The 14,136-nt window shown below is 47.8% G+C and overlaps 1 protein-coding gene across 1 annotated transcript in view; it reads right to left on the bottom strand.

Annotated features, from left to right (window-relative positions):
• The window catches only part of TEC (tec protein tyrosine kinase), a 589,535-nt gene that overhangs the window by 191,770 nt on the left and 383,629 nt on the right, over positions 1–14,136 (bottom strand). The window lies entirely within an intron of this gene.

Raw genomic sequence — 14,136 nt, 5'->3', positions numbered from 1 at the left:
AATACCGAATCGGTAAATAAGAGGTGGTAAAAATGAAGTTTGAGATGTAGGGAAGCTTTTAAATACCGAACTTGCCTGAAATTCGGTATTTAAGAGTCGGTATTTACCATGGTTTGAAATCAGGTGGTAACCAGGTGCAACCTATAAAAATTGACCCAAAATGCAATTCTTCTTGCACAATGGCGGCATTTTATGTCATTGCAAGACGGCTACGGCTACAGGCGGAAGCAGAGAGGGAATGGCAGAGAGAGGAGCAGGTCTACAGACAGAGGATCACCCTGTTCATGCTCACAGAGGCAGAAATACTCCAGAGGTACAGGTTGGCCCCAGACACCATCACGGAACTCATCAGGGACCTCCACCCACTGTTGGAGCATACTACCCCAAGGGCACACGCTATTCCACCCCACGTGCAGGTGCTGTGCAGCCTACACCTGCTTGCGTCTGGGAGCTACCAGAGTGTGGTTGCTGCGGTAGGTGGGGTGACCCAGAGCAGCCTGTCAAGGTTTTTCCACAAATTCCTTGACGCCATGTTACAGAGGATGGAGCATTACATATCTTTTCCTGCAACCCATGCTGAACTGGTCCAAACAAAATCTGACTTTTATCAGATGGTACGATTCCCCAATATAATTGGCTTCATTGATGGCACACACATTCCCATTTGTCCCCCTGCTGCCACAGAATATATATACAGGAATAGGAAGTCCACCCACACCATCAATGTGCAGGTGATTTGCAATGCAAAGTTCACCATCACTGACCTTGTGGCAAAATCCCCTGGGAGTACCCACGACTCCTATATATTTCAAAACAGTGGCATCTATGCACGGCTGACTGCAGGAGAATTTGGTGAAGGATACCTCCAAGGTAAGACACAGTGCACGACCCCTATAACACCTATTGCAGTAAGAAGTACATGTATGCATGTGAGTAATGTATTCCCATTTCCTTTTAGGAGACAGCGCATATGCCCTCCGCTCCTTCATACTCACCCCCTACCTCAACCCCTCAACACCCAGCCAAAGGAGATATAACCGGGCCCACAAGAGCACACGGAATGTTGTTGAGCGAACCTTTGGTATCTGGAAAAGCAGGTTCAGATGCTTGCACAAGAGCGGAGGTGCAAGGCAGTATACCCCCATCACCTGCTGTAAGATCATTGCTGCCTGTGCTATGTTGCACAATCTTGCTGTGAAGAGGGGTACTGAGGTTGAGTTGTCAGACTATGAGGATCATGACGACGACATTGCTGTGCCTGAAACACAACCTGCTGGAGTGTCAACACCAAGTGATGGCAGATACAGACGTGAGGAAATAACACGTAACTATTTCTGAGTAAGTAATGAGACTGAGACCTGTATTGAAAGCACGAAAATTTGTTTTATTTTGTATATTTCTAGGTATGTTAAAGAACAAAAGTGCAACAGTAAGCATTTCACTGCAATGCTCACAGTGAGCAAACACACACAGACAGGTGTTGAATGCTCCCACCGTAGTAGTATATTGTCACTAGGCAGGTTTTAAATGCACAAATGTGCAACACAAACTTCCTCAATTCAAAATTGTATGTCCAATTGCAGTGGCCCATACCATTAAGTGTTCATTTGCGGCCACGCTTTGCACTCCCAGATGTATGTGGCTCACTCTGTTCACTGGGCGTTTGGCCTGTAGCCTCACCCTGTCGCCTGCTGCTCCTCCTTGTCTCTACAACAAGGGGGCTTGCCATGCTGCTCCTACTGGTGCTACCTTCACTCTCTGGCACGTCAATAGCAGCAGTTTGTGCTGTTTGAGCATTAAGTAGAGCCTCTAGCGCACCGGTCATTCCGGCTATGCCCCTTGTCAGGTGATTGCTGTTGTTAGTCAGGACTTCCTGACTGTTCATGCTACGTCTGCATAGCAGGGATGTGGCTGTTGCCAGGCGGTGAATAGCTTTCTCAGTTCTCTGTGCACGCTGCTTCTCCCTGCGCCATGATGTTATTTCGGAGTCCAGTTTTGTGCACAGTTGCTGCATGGATTGGGTCATGTCATGTATCCCTGTAGCCATGCTCTTGTTAACTGCCACCAGTTCCCTGATGCCCTTACCAATTTCCTGCATGTTGATGTTGAGGTTGCGCATTTGTCTTTGACAGGACATGATGCCCTTGCCCTGCATCCTCTGAATCCTGACCATGGATCCCTCCAGGCCCTGGAAGACACTGGACCCCTCCCCACGTGCACCTACACTCCTTCCTTGTACTGTGCGGCGTCTAGTAGTACTAGGTACAGGCTCTGCGGTGGGCTGCAGTGTGGCAGAGATGTCAGCTCCAGGCAAGTTGTGTGAGTCTTCACCCCCCATTTCACCAGCAGCTGTCTCCATTTCCATCAGTGGGGAAACGACATGCCTCCTGCTAGGGTGTGCTGTAGGTGTTTCTATTTCCAGTGATGCTGGCATTTCTGGTGACGAAATCAATGGTGGGGACTGTGAAGGTCTTGGGGATGCCTGCATTTCTTCACTGATGTCATGTTCTTGGGAACGTGGCTGCCCACTCGGAACACATGTGTTCTGTGATGCACTGGGACCCGGCTCATGACTTTCATCCCTCTCGGGTGCCGTGCCCTCTGCCTCCTGTGACTGCCTTCTGGATGTGTGACCTGTGGACATATGAGCACATATCAACTAGGTGCAAATGTCTCACAGACACTACAATACAACTTATGAAATTGCACTTATTACATGCAGCCTGCCCTTCATTATGTCTGCAATCATTTGTCTAACTTTGTTGGTTACAGTGCTGTGTGACATGCTCTTTCATGACCTGACTACATGTACCATGATGCATTGCTACTGTTTTGCACAGACACACTGGGACTGGGGTAACTTAGCTTCAAGGGGTGAGGGATGGATGAGGGTGTGAGGGGGATTGCTGTGCATGCATCTTACCTTTTCTTTTTGCAGCTTTCGCCGAGCTGTCCACTTCTCCCAGTCCATGGACACTTCTGGCTCAAAGGTTGTGGCTACCATCTCCTCCAGGTCAGTGAGGGGGGTGCTGTGTTCGTTCCTCCACCTGTTTGCGAGGCCTGTTTGTGGTGGTCAGCAATTTTTTTTTGGGTGAGGCTCCTTAGGTCATAAAACCTCTTTTTTAAATCTTCAATGACTCTGGTGGTCACTTCCACTGCATTGACTTTCTCAAGGATTTCAAGCCAAAGCTTCTTTTTTGCTGATTCAGACATAGAAAGGGATAGCCTTCCGAAAAGTCTGGAGTGCACCTTTACCACCTCCTCCACAAGGAACTGGAGCTCCATGCTGCTGAATTTGAGCTTTTGTTTTTCTTTCTGTCTGCTCTGTTTCCTTGCTGCTTGCCATGTTTAAATTTTAAAAGTACACAAACTCTGTCTGCTGCTGCTCCCAGTCTCTCTGCTCCAACTGCCTCTCCAGAACCTTCTAATTAGTTGCAGCTGCCTGTGTAGCCACTTCCTGGTAGGAAGGGGGAGGGTGGTTGCACCTGATTGGCTGTTGTGTCAAGTTTCACTTTTGCTTGCTGTCCGATTCGGTATTTACCGAATCGGTATTTACCGAATCGGTATTTACCGATTCGGTATTTCCAATGCATTCCTATGGGCCTTTTGGCCCATAGGGATGAATGGGAAATACCGATTCGGTAATTACCGATTCGGTAATTACCGAAAGTCCGATACCGAATTTTACTGAATCGGTAAAAAATACCGATTTTTCCCCTACATCTCATTTACCGATTTTTGAATACCGAATCGGTAAAATTCGGTATTTAAGAATCGGTAAATGACATTTACCTACATCTGGCCCTTGGTTGCTTAGCACTGAGGTCAACTGCTCTATCCGTTAGGCCACATCCTCTGTCCAAGGGAGATTAAGGTGTAGCATTTATCACCTTTGAGAGCAAACCAATGAAAGGAAAACTGAACGAAAGTGGAGCATGGGAATACAAACAAACGATAAAAAGAGCAGGTATTAATGCACTAGAGGACGACTGGATTTCTGAACGTCCGTTCTTGTTACAAGAATCATTGAGAACACTAGTGATCTATAGCATTCCCGAAGCTCACAAACTCCAAGCATCCCAACATCTAAACATATGGCTCACTTATATAAGGAATTCCATAATTACAACGTGGTCTTTACCACACATGCCATTACTCAAGTCTGACATTGATAAGGGAGCATTTCTGGTTGCACATATTTGGCTATTTTCTCTTGTTTGTTGTATTCAGGTCCTAATGTTACATCTAAGATAGAATGTAGTGAATACAAATTATGGTCTGTGAATGTTTAATTTGTAGCATCTTTTGGCCGTCCTAGGAAGGCAGTTGCTGCCAGTCTGGGAAGCTAGCGGTTGCTGCTTGAGTTGCTCTTAATAAAAACACCTTACCAATAACTATTGCGGCTAATACTGCAGAAAATCTCACCATTTGACGCAAAGATATTCTAGTTTTCAGACGTCTAATATGAAGTGAGGTTGTTTTTGTATAATCATTTTTCAAAGCAGCATTTTGTGCCTCCGCTTCATATATGGATTTTCCTGAATTTGAAGGGGGGGGGGGGGGGTGTATATTCCACTGTGCACAAAAGAGGAAGGTGGAGACGCCCGGCGCATCTGCATTTAAGAAGGTCGCTTTGTCAAGTAATCTCTCAGTCTCCTTCTAATCTAAAAACTCTAAAATATAAGAAGCATTTGTGCTGAGTTGCTTACTGGGAACAAATCCAGTTTGCTTCTGTGTAACATAACAAAGGAAAGTACCCATCTTTTAGAAGAGTTACATGGCCAAGATTTTCACATTAATTTTGCAATCACTGGTGAAAGTTGGGTTCAAGCCATTTTATACCCTTAAGAAAAGATTGTTAGATGGTGTGGTATAACGTTTTGGGCCATCCAATTAAATGTGTTTTACTGCTGCACAAAGATCCCTACAAATGTCCCTTAGATTTTATCCCATGGCCACCGACTGCGAGTGATTTTCCATTGACTAAAAGCTTAATTGAGACAAATATGTATTTTTCCTGCTATCTCCTAATTCCATCAAGGGAATTATGAAATACTCTGTTTTTCTTGATACCAAAACGTTACTAATAAGAACTGCTCATTAAATCCTTACTTTAACCATTGAGCTCTCTACTCTGGATACTCAAGATTCGATGACGTGCATATAAGTAATCATGTTAACCATACTGAAGGGATTCCCTTGGAGAAAGAAGCATGTATCTCTGGAAGAGTTTATTATGTTCTAAGAGGCACCTGCCCCACAAATGCTTTCTGCAGTCCAGCACCAGAATTCCCTCCCCCCTGCCACCGAATAATAAAATAAGGAAACCCCACAAACTGTCATTTCAAGGGTGACTTTTTTAATGTCAGTCACTTCTCTTCTTGCTTTACATGTACTTAGTTCTGATACTTTTAACCGTCCTCGTCTTCTTGTCCAAAACATTTTCAATCTTTAACAGATATATATAAATACTTGTGAAGGAATTTAACACACACTAAATACCGCATATGTAATAATTCCTAAACATAACCTAGTCCAGGGAGCGATTGCTGATTTCCGTGGGACTGCACTGCCTACTCTAGACCGGATTGGTTCTCGTTCCCCATTCTTAAGTAAAGAAAAAGAACCTTTTCGAACAATCTGCCAGCAGAGTTTGAAAAAAAGACTAGAAACATGGACAATTCTGGGAAGCCGTTGGCAGGCGACAGGGACCGGACATAAGGACACCGTTTTCAGGAAGAGTGAGTGCTGGACAGAAATTCCAGCAAAATTTAGAACAGGGGGCTCCAACCTTTTCTGTAATAAGAGCTACTTATGGTCAATAAAAATGATCCCGAGCTACTAATATTGTTTGAGATGTAATAGACCACATCAGGCAAGATTAAATTAGTGGCCATCCTATGAAAGTTTGCCAGCAGTGATTACCTCTGAGCATCAGGCACGGTTGCTAGCAGTAATGTGAACATGCTTTGTCAATGTGGAATGCCCTTTACATTGGTAATGCATAACAGCCTTAGATGCAATGCCCTACCACCAAGTTAATATTAGTTATAAAAAAAAAAGAAAAGCGAGACCCTCCCCAGCCATGGGTTCGGATATGATACCAATAAATGTGCTGCAAAGTGACCCTGCGAAGTGGAATGCATTCTTGGGGCCCCTCCTTCATCATTGCTATGCTACTGCTCAAATTCCTTATTCATGGACTCGGAGTATCATTATTCCAATTTTTAAAAAGGGCACTCGACTTAACCCTGGGAACTACAGACAAATTGCACTCTTGGATGCTTCAGGGAAAATATTTGCAGCAAGTATCCTCGAGTATTTAAGGGACTGGGCTTTTTCAAAAGGTGTAACCCCAAAGTTTCAATCGGGTTTTCGTCCCAATCACTCTGTGATTGACAACAAAGGTATTTTAAACTCTATCATTGATAAGTATGTACTATCTAAATCGTAAAGAGTATATAGTCTTTTTGTTGATTTCTCAACAGCTTTCGATAGAGTTGATAGACCAAATTTTTGGAGGGAACTAAAGAAAATAGGGATCCCAGATTCACTGTTGAGGTTGATAGTTGCTCATCACACCTCAACTTGCTGTAAAGTTCAGATGGGAGAACACAATGGCCTGACCTACAAGATATACACGCAAAATGGCCTAATGGCTGCTTTCTAGCCCCCCTCCTGTTATCGCTTTATATAGGCGATATTCCAGAGATCTTTTGAAATGTAAATAATTTTCCTCCAAAAGTAGCCTAGAAAAAATATATGCGTAGTTTTCGATCTTATCCTGCTGGGCTTACAGAGAAATATAGAAGTGCTTACTATATATACAGAGACCACACCAACGGAGTGGGAGGGGGAATCGCCATCATCCACAAGGACACCCTCAGAGTCTCGACCAACACCGATGACACACTCACCACCGCCGAGCACATGCACTTCCAGATCCACACCGACCCCAACACCACCATCAGAGAACACTCGTCTACCGACCACCCGGAGCCCGACCACAGTTCAGCGACACCATCGCCGACCTCATCACCACCCACGCTGTCGCCTCCACGGACTACATCCTCCTCAGGGACCTGAACTTCCACCTCGAGAACAACAACGACGCCAACTCCACCGCCCTGATCGACAACCTCACCAACCATGGAGTCAAAAAGCTCGTGAGGACACCCACTCACGCCGCTGGATACACACTGGACCCCATCTTCCCTGCAAGTCTCCGCGTCTCCTTCAACCACACCACCGAACCCCACTGGACAGACCACAGATGCGTCCATTTCACCTTCAGGAAACCCACCACACACCACCGCACCCAACAGGGGCATCGCCGTTGCTGGGGCAAGGTCACCAAGGCCCATTGACCACCACCCTCGCTCTGGGACCACCCGCTGACACCACTGACCCCAACACCGCCGTCATCGATCTCAAACAATGGATCAACAACTGCGCCGACACCCTCGCCCCACTCAAGACCTCCACAACCAATCACACCATCGAGAAAGACGCATGGTTCACCGAAGACCTCCGGACCTCCAAGCGCACCTGTCGAAGGCTGGAGAAGAACTGGCTCCGAAACCAAACACCAGACAGCAACACAACCCACAAGAACGCCACCCACAGACACCATCAACTCATCAGGACTACCAAGAGGACCGCCCTCAAGGACCGACTCGATAACAACGCACACAACAGCAAAGAGCTCTTCAACATCGTGAAAGAACTCTCCAACCCCAGCTCCAACACCAACGACATTCCACCATCACAAGACCGGTGCGATTCACTAGCCACCTTCTTTCACCGCAGGATCACCGACATCCATGACAGCCTCAACACCGACAACCCCACCGCCGAGTCCACCACCCCGGCGACCTCCACCCGCACCAATCACCTGATCGCCTAGTCCAACGTCAGCGACTAAGACACCATCAAGACCGCGAACTCCATCCACTCCGGATCCCTATCTGACCCATGCCCTCATCACGTTTTCAACAAAGCCAGTACAGCCATCACACCCCATATCCGGAAAACAATCAACATCTCCTTTGAAACAGCAACCTTTCCAGAGAGCTGAAAGCACGCCAAGATCAATGCCCTACTGAAGAACCTCAAGGCAGACCCCAAGGACCTCAAGAACTTTCGGCCCATCTCCCTGCTCCTCTTCCTGGGCGAAAGTCACGGAGAAGATCGTCAACAGACAGCTGACCAGCTACCTTGAAGACAACAACATCCTGGACCCCTCCCAGTCTGGCTTCCGCAGCAACCACAGCACCGAGACCGCCCTCATTGCCGCCACCGATGACATCAGGATCCTCATGGACAAAGGAGAAACCGCCGCCCTCATCCTTCATGACCTTTCAGCAGCCTTCGACGCGGTCTGCCACCGCACCCTAACAGCACGCCTCCACGACGCCGGAATCCAAGAGCAGGCCCTGGCCTGGACCACATCCTTCCTCTCCATCAGAACCCAGAGCGTCCGCCTCCCACCCTTCCTCTCCAAGACCACCGAAATCATCTGCGGCATTCCACAGGGATCCTCCCTTAGCCCGATGCTGTTCAATAGCTACATGGGACCACTCGCCCACATCGCACGACAACACAGCCTTAACATCATCTCCTACGCCGACGACACCCAGCTGATCATATCCCTCACCGAAGACCCCCACACCTCCAAAGCCAACCTCCACAGAGGAATGAAGGCCATCGCCGAATGGATGAAGGACAGCAGGCTGAAGCTGAATTTAGACAAGACGGAGGTCTTCATCCTCGGCCCCACCCCATCAGCGTGGGACAACTCCTGGTGGCCCACATCACTAGGAACAGCCCCAGAACCCACCGACCACGCGCGCAACCTGGGGGTGATCCTCGACTCCGCCCTCTCCATGAGCAAGCAAGTCAATGACGTCTCCGCGTCCTGCTTCAACACCCTCCGCATGCTCCGCAGGAACCTCAAATTAATCCCCCCCGACACGAGAAAAACCGTCACCCAGGCCCTCGTTACCAGCAGACTGGACTACGGGAACGCCCTCTAAGCAGGAACAACAACTAAGCTCCTGAGACGGCTGCAACGCATCCAGAACGCCTCTGCACGACTGATCCTCGAGGTCCCCCGGTGCAGCCACATCACACCCCACCTGAGAGGCCTGCATTGGCTCCCCATAGACAAGAGGATCACCTTTAAACTCCTCATCCACGCACACAAAGCCCTACACAATGTCGGACCAGCATACCTCAATGACCGACTCAGCCTCTACACCCCCACCCGCAGCCTCCGCTCCGCCAATCTCGCCCTCGCCACAGTTCCACGCATCCGGAAATCCACCGCCGGCAGCAGATCCTTCTCCTACCTCGCCGCCAAGACTTGTAATACTCTCCCTACCGACCTACGACAGACCAAGGACCTACTGGCCTTCAGGAGACTTCTCAAGACCTGGTTTTTCGATCAGTAGCAGCCCCCCGCCCCAGCGCCTTGAGACCCTCACGGGTACGTAGCACGCTCTACAAATGTAATGATTGATTGATTGATTGAGAAACAAGTTTCCTGATGGGGAATATTTCCAAAACAAAGTTAGTTCCCTTTAGGGGTAGGAAACGTAACATCCACTATAATTGGCAACTAGATGGCACTAAAATTGAAGTGGTAAAAGCCTATACCTATCTCAGGAGAGTCTTTTCTCAAACCTAAGAAGTTCATTCTCATCTTCACAAGATGAACCAAAAAGGCAGAAGCGTACATTTACACTATGAGGAAATTCTACAATTATTCAGGCAAGAGACATTTTCAAGCACTTTTTGAAATATATAGGGCCAAAATTGCACCAACAATAACCAATGCCACCGAGTATATTCCTTTAGTCGGATGGAACGTTTTGAATATCGGCGAAGGAAAATGTTTACATAAATGAATGTTATTAAGTCAAGCCGCCCCAGTACTGATCCTTCGTTTGGAATTTGCCATCGTAAGTGAATTTTCAATAGCCTTAGCAAATATAATTAGAAGGGCTTTCAAACTTCTGCATGCAGAAGAAGGCTCTTTCAGGGCCTTACTGAGTTACGAAAGCTTTAATTCAGGGAAAAACCAAGTTACATTTCAAACACATTTTAAGACTGCTCTACAATGCTTTCGGTGTACTGAACCCATTCTTCAATCCTGGTCTTCAGCCCACCTGAAGCATTTTCTGAAAAAAGCGACTCCCAGTTTAAGTTTCGACCTTGACAAGGCAAATTGCCTGCAATTATCTCATAACAACTCTATCACTTCTACAATTGAGTTTAAGTCCCCTCAACAATACACAAGTTTAACCTTGGAACGTAATATTAGGAGATGTATCACCATGTTGCGCAAAACACTGGAATAACCTTGAAGATGATAGTGGGGTATGTGATAAATGCAATCATGGAAACCAGGACCTAGTACATATCTTATGGTAATGTTCAAACAAGGAGGCAGTAGGGGCTCGAAACTGTTTTATAAAACCTATAGCTTTTAGATATAACCTTTCCTCCTTCACCGATTCGAGCGCTTTTTTTAAATGTCCACCAAATTAATTTGTTTGCTATAAATTGTACAAATTTATTAAATGTGTTCTATTTTTGTTTTAAAAGTGATTTGTATACTAAGCTTTAAAATATTTTATGCAAGAATTTTATGTTTACAAACGGAATTATGAATTGAAATGAAATACAAGTATTTGTAAAGCGCACAGCTACCTCCGAAGTGGTGTCTCGGCGCCCTCCGGAACATTAAGCAAGCTATTGGCCAGAGTTACATGGTGCTGGGCTAACCTGCCGCTGGCACCAGGGATCGAACCGTGAACCTCGTAGTCCGGAGTCAGGCACCCTGGCCGCTGCGCCACACCTCTTCCACTTGTTTTTTGCTGTTTTTAAATATATTTTATTGATTTTTACAAATATGACAACAGCAACGCACAATAAGTGTTCAGCAGCATCAATATTGTTACATCATACGTGCTTTACGATAATTACAGTGTCACAGCTACTTATACAGCAGGTGTTGCTGAGCGGTGGCACTCAGGGGTTGAACATGATGCAACTTGCCATGTCTGTTTGAGCATGCATAAGTAACAACTGAACTACCATACGCTGTTATCGTGTGATGGGCAACATGTAGCAGTTGGTAATGCTTAAGTGACAATGATTTGTAGTGCAGCTAACAACTTGGGAAAGAGAACATACAACTAGGAGCTGAGTTGGAGGATCTCATCCACCTTCCTACGTGGGTCTCGCCTGCTCTACCCACACCTGTTGTGGCCCTTTGCAAAAGCGCGTGTTTGAGCGTGGCTGTGCATTACATGGTCTAAGGTTGAGTGTCTTGGAGTGGTGTGGAAATACAGCTTGCGTGCGCGATATCACTCTGCCAAATTGGTCGCCTGCAGGGTCGGGACTGGTGTGTCTATGCCCTGTTACAGCGTCGCCAGAATTGCGTCCCAGTTTGCAGATATAGGTACTTCCCTTAGGCTCACGGTTTCCTCGCGCCGGATCGCTATGCTTTCCGCCACGGCACATGAAAGCGCGGAGTGTCTCCATGCCTGTATGCATGGGGGTCGGGGGCTTTCCAACTTCTGGTAATTCATCTCTTGGCTGCCACCATGCCTAGGTCTAGGAACCTTGAGGTTACCTTGGTGTTACGGGTTCTGTGGAATTTGTATGACAGGTATGTCGGCCAATCGAAGGGTATATCGCGTTCAGTGCAGGTGCGGAGTGTATCCGCTACTTCCCTCCAATATGCGCTGAGGCTGGTGCAGCTCCAGAGTATGTATATAAGATCAGCGTCGAAGGTGGCGCATCTGGGGCAGGCAGTGTCAGCACGATTAAAATATCTGTTGATTTTGGCAGGCGTGAAATACACTCTCTGGGTGATGATATTGTATTTGCCTGAATCTCATGTTCTGGGCATGCCCACTGGAATGGCCAGCACCGCGCCCATTCTGTGTCTGAGAGTTGACGGCCCAGTTTGTGCTACCATTTGTGACGAAGGGGGTCTAGGCTGATCGCTGCATGTTGCCCGAGTGAGGCCGCGAACCACCACGTGAGGTGTCTGCTCTGTCCCATGACAAGGTGTGTTTGTGGCTCGGTATCGAGATCGGCCCATTTCACCGTTAATGTAGCCATTAGCGAACGGTGTAGAAGGGATTGGCCAGGGGGAGCCTTTCATCTTCTATCAGTGTCGCGTAGGAACGAGTGAACCATTGCGATATAAGTCTCAAAGGGACTGTATGCCTGCTTTGTGCCATTTCTGTAAGTCAGTGGCTGTAAGTGTAGATTGACCTCTAAGGGTGCCTTCCAGAGGTAGCGTGTGGGCGTAGGGTGTTATGTGTAGGGTTCTGTAGAGGCTCCTTCTATAGCATCTGTATGTCACGTTGAGCATCAAGGAATCTGGGGGTCTTGCTTTTGAGCCAGGGTGGAAAATCCTGAGGAGCTGGGGCAGTGTGTGTGACGGATGTGCTGTTGTCTTGTTGTCGGTCTGCCATCCATCTAGCTAGCCACTGTAGCTGGGCTGCCAGGTATTAGCGTTCTAAGCTGAGGCCACTAGGCCTCCATGGTCCATGGGTAAATATAGTTTCTTCACTGCCACTCTATGCCGGCAAGAACCCCATATAAAGTCTCTGGCCATCCTGTCCAAAGTGACAAAGAGTGGAAACACGTAAATGGGCAGATTAGCAAAATAATAAAGGAATCTCAGCAGGGTCACCATTTTTAAGAGTGCGACTCTGCCTGTCACAGCAAGTGGGAGTGTGCTCCAGAATTGCATCTGGGACCTGGTGGCTGTTAGCGCGATGCCTAAGTTGCCATTGAATAGGTCCAGCGGTTGACGATATATTCGTATGCCTAGGTATCGGATTGTGTCTACGTTCCACTGCACCCTTCCCCTGTTAAGCACAAGGCCCAAATCGTGGTTTCCTTCTCCGAAGGCATATAGTTTAGATTTGCCAACGTTTACCTTCAACCCTGATATGGCTGCAAGGTCCTGTAGGATCTGGGCCAGTTGTCCAGGCATGTCATTTATGTTCTTCAGGTAGACCAGGAGGTTGTCTGCGTACAGTGAACCTTTGTGTGTGTCATCACCTTGAAGTATGCCATCATTTAATTGTGTCCTTATCATCTACGCCAGAGGCTGTATTACTAACGCGAAGAGGAAAGGGGATAATGGACAGCCCTGCCTCGTCCCTCTTCGCACTGGGACTGTGTCCGATACGTATGGCCCCATCTTTACCCTTTCAACCGGTTCTGTGTAGAGCTGACGGGTCATCTGTAGGAAGGTGGGGCCTAGGTTATTTTTCCAGAGAGTTGCGAGCATATAGTCCCACTCCAGGGAGTCGAATGAATTCTCGAGAGCGAGTATGAGGCACCCCGCCCTTGGCCATGCACATGCGGAACCAGCTGCAACCCGAAAGAAGAGGCGTAGGTTGAGTCAGGTACTCTGGGATGGTATAAAGCCATTTTGGTCTGCGTGGACCAGACCAGGGACCACCTGTGGAAGTATGTCTGCCAGAACTTTCGCTAAAAGTTTGTAGTCAGTGTTGAGTAGGGCGAGGGGTCTGAGGGAGATCATGTCCGTGAGGTCCCTGTCGAGCCGGAGTAGGGATACCAAGTGTGGTTTGCGCAGGGAAGGAGGGAGCTGTCTTGTTTCAATGGCGGCTTCATAAAGGGCGTGTAACCCTTGTGCTATCGACACCTGGTATGCATTGTAGTACTCAGTTGGGAGTCCGTCAGGCTCTGGAGTCTTCCCCGTGGCCAGGGACGATATGGCCACTGTGATGTCCTCTAGCAAGATCGGCTCGTTTAGCAACTCGCTATGTGTCGGCGGCGTCTCGGGTAGCTGTATACAGTTGAGGAAGGTTGTGAGGCTTTGTGTAACGCCGTGTCCTTGAGATTGATACAGTCGGGTGTAGTTCTGTGTCATGGCTGTGAAGATGTTGCATTGTGTGTATATTAGGAGTCCTGTATTGGAGCGCAGGTTGCCTATCGGGCCGCAGGGGTGCTCCAGTAGAATTAGCCAGGCCAGTAGTCTGCTTGCCTGATCAGCGGTGGCATGTGTTTGGGCCGTGTGGGCAGTGTAGTTATGACAGCGGAGGGGCTCTATCAGTTTGGCGTCCTTTGTGCACAGCGTCT

This window comes from Lissotriton helveticus, chromosome 2_2 (assembly GCF_964261635.1).
Source record: "Lissotriton helveticus chromosome 2_2, aLisHel1.1, whole genome shotgun sequence".
In the NCBI taxonomy this organism is placed as follows: domain Eukaryota; kingdom Metazoa; phylum Chordata; class Amphibia; order Caudata; family Salamandridae; genus Lissotriton; species Lissotriton helveticus.
This window is presented reverse-complemented; position numbering and strand designations above follow the sequence as displayed.